Raw genomic sequence first — 3,434 nt, 5'->3', positions numbered from 1 at the left:
TTCTCTCTCATTTTTTTTACTTTGCTTTTGGACAAAACCTGTTCATATCCTGCCATTCACACCTCTGGGCCCAGCAGTTTGGTCCATTAGCATTCTATTTGGCCTTGCACAAGGAAAACCTGTTGTTACTTAATCACTCCTGTCCTCTATCTTTTTACAGACTTTGACTTTTGTTGGTCTTCTCATCATTTGACGCTTATGAAATCCAGCACATTTCTAATTTCTGCCAGTTCTGATGAGAAGTCAAAGACCTGGAATGTTGGCTGTTTCTCTCCTCACAGATGCAACACAATAACAATAACTTTTATTTCTATCCCACTTTAAGAAAATGAAATGTACAATTTCATAGGGGTTTTATAAGACAATCTAGGACACCAAACCATACATGGAGAAATTGATCTGATGATGAAAGGCTCCATCGTAGAAGTAGTTTTTAAGGGGAAGTGAGGTTGCAATCCATACATACTTGGAGAAAGGAATTCCATAGCTTTGGGCCACTGCCATTTCCTGCTTTTGTCCTGAACTGGGAAATGTAATCAACTTTTCTTTCAATTTCCACTCTTATCTCACTTTCATGTGACCAATCTCCAAGTCTCCTGCCTCTTATACTCAGTTTCCATTCTTGGGGACAGGCTATCAATGAATAATCATGAGGCCATTGACTCCCATTGGTCCCTCAGATATATTTCCTCCTGTTAAAGCTTCACTCCATTCTTCCAGTTCCATGATTCTGTCATATATCATCTGAGAATGCATCCATACGAGCATATTAGGTCTGTCTTCCTTTATGTTTGATTGGAGGTCTCACCACCGTGTGGTTGATATAGCCCTAAACCATGTTCGTCTCATATCCCACGTTTCTGCTTTCACCTTTCCCTATCACTATAGGATTCCCCCAATGCTCACTTTCCACTCCACTACCTGTATATTTAACTGATTACTCTCTGCCACCTTCAACATGCCAAACACATCTTTGCATCACCACCCTTTTCAGCCATGGGTGGCTATTGCTGAACAATATCCTGGATCACTTCTCAATCCAATCACACATCATGGCAGCTTTTCCTGAAAGCCCAGGAGATAGATCACCTGACTTTTCACTTTTTCTGCTTTCAGCATTCAAGGCCTCAGATAACCAATTCAGGTGAAATAATGGTGTATCCATGTACTCACTCCTGTGCTACATGAGGGAGATCAAATGCAGATTATGCAGTTGATTTACATAACCCTTCACAGAGGAAGCTCGATTATTTGGCATTCGATTATCTGAGTATCCGATTATCAGACAAGGTCGCAAGGTACTGATATTTGGTTAAACCATGTTATCCAGCATTCAAATATCCAGAATTCAATTAAATGAACAAAATGCTCCTCAACTGTGTCCTTTGGATAATTGAAATTCCTCTGTAGTTCAATCTGCAACCTATTGGTTACTGAGTTCTTCACCTTGCTGACATACTTTTCTCTCTTTAAAGCATTCCACTGAACCTCAACCTAACCTCAAGGGACATTTTTTTCATTTCACAGTTTACAGCTTTTTGAATTCAACCATAATCTAAGGACCCATTTTGTTTCCTGCTTCTTTGCAGATTCATAGAGTCATAGAGATCTACAGCATGGAAACAGACCTTTCGGTCCAACCCGTCCATGCCAACCAGATATCCCAACCCAACCTAGTCCCATCTGCCAGCACCCGGCCCATATCCCTCCAAATTCTTCCTATTCATATACCCATCCAAATGCCTCTTAAATGTTGCAATTGTACCAGCCTCCACCACTTCCTCTGGCAGCTCATTCCACACACGTACCACCCTCTGTGTGAAAAAATTGCCCCATAGGTCTCTTTTGTATCTTTCCCCTCTCACCTGAAACCTATGCCCTCTAGTTCTGGACTCCCTGACCCCAAGGAAAAGACTTTTTCTATTTACCCTATCCATGCCCCTCATAATTTTGTAAACCTCCATAAGGTCACCCCTCAGTGTCCAATGCTCCAGGGAAAACAACCCGAGCCTGTTCAGCCTCTCCCTGTAGCTCAAATCCTCCAACCCTGGCAACATCCTTGTAAATCGTTTCTGAAACCTTTCAAGTTTCACAACATCTTTCCGATAGGAAGGAGACCAGAATTGCACGCAATATTCCAACAGTGGCTTAACCAGTGTCCTGTACAGCTGCAACATGACCTCCCAACTCCTGTACTCAATACTCTGACCAAGAAAGGAAAGCATACCAAATGCCTTCTTAACTATCCTATCTACCTGCGACTCCACTTTCAAGGAGCTATGAACCTGCACTCCAAGGTCTCTTTGTTCAGCAACACTCCTTAGGAACTTACCATTAAGGGTATAAGTCCTGCTAAGTTTGCTTTCCCAAAATGCAGCACTTCACATTTATCTGAATTAAACTCCATCTGCCACTTCTTAGCCCATTGGCCCAACTGGTCAAGATTCTGTTGTAATCTGAGGTAACCCTCTTCGCTGTCCACTACATCTCCAATTTTGGTGTCATCTGCAAACTTACGAACTGTATCTCTTATGCTCGCATCCAAATCATTTGTGTAAATGACAAAAAGTAGAGGCCCAGCACTGATCCTTGTGTCACACCACTGGTCACAGGCCTCCAGTCTGAAAAAAACCTTCCACCACCACCCTCTATCTTTTACCTTTGAGCCAGTTCTGTATCCAAATGGCTACTTCTCCCTGTATTCCGTGAGATCTAACCTTGCTAACCAATCTCCCATGGGGAACCTTGTCGAACGCTTTACTGAAGTCTATATAGATCACATCTACCACTCTGCCCTCATCAATCCTCTTTGTTACTTCCTTAAAGAACTCAATCAAGTATGCGAGACATGATTTCCCCCGCATAAGGCCTTATTACTATTCCTAATCAGTCCTTGCCTTTCCAAATACATGTACATCCTGTCCCTCAGGATTCCCTCCAACAAATTGCCCACCACCGACGTCAGGCTCACTGGTCTATATTACCCTGGCTTGTCCTTACTACCCTTCTTAAACAGTGGCGCCACGTTTGCCAACCTCTAGTCTTCCGGCACCTCACCTGTGACTATAGATGATATAAACATCTCAGCAAGAAGCCCAGCAATCACTTCTCTAGCTTCCCACAGATTTCTAGGGTACACCTGATCAGGTCCTGGGGATTTATCCACCTTTACCTGTTGCAAGACATCTAGCACTTCCTCCTCTGTAATCTGGACATTTTGCGATTTTAATTTTGTTTTTTTTCTTTGTTTCCTTTTTGATGGCAGCTGTTCTTCATTCTGCCATACTCACCTCCTCTCCTGATGTCTTTTGTGTCTTTCCTACTTGTACATTACACTTGATACTGCACCACAAGCTTCTTCATCATTTAATCTCTTCTACACTAACCCAGACTAGAGGACTAGAACAAGAGAATGGCACTGATTGTGTATCTCT

The sequence above is a fragment of the Chiloscyllium plagiosum genome, unplaced genomic scaffold (genome assembly GCF_037043375.1).
Source record: "Chiloscyllium plagiosum isolate Xiang-an unplaced genomic scaffold, Cpla_swu_hap1 HiC_scaffold_15, whole genome shotgun sequence".
Taxonomy (NCBI): domain Eukaryota; kingdom Metazoa; phylum Chordata; class Chondrichthyes; order Orectolobiformes; family Hemiscylliidae; genus Chiloscyllium; species Chiloscyllium plagiosum.
The sequence above is the reverse complement of the archived record's forward strand: the minus strand, read 5'-3'. Positions refer to the sequence as shown.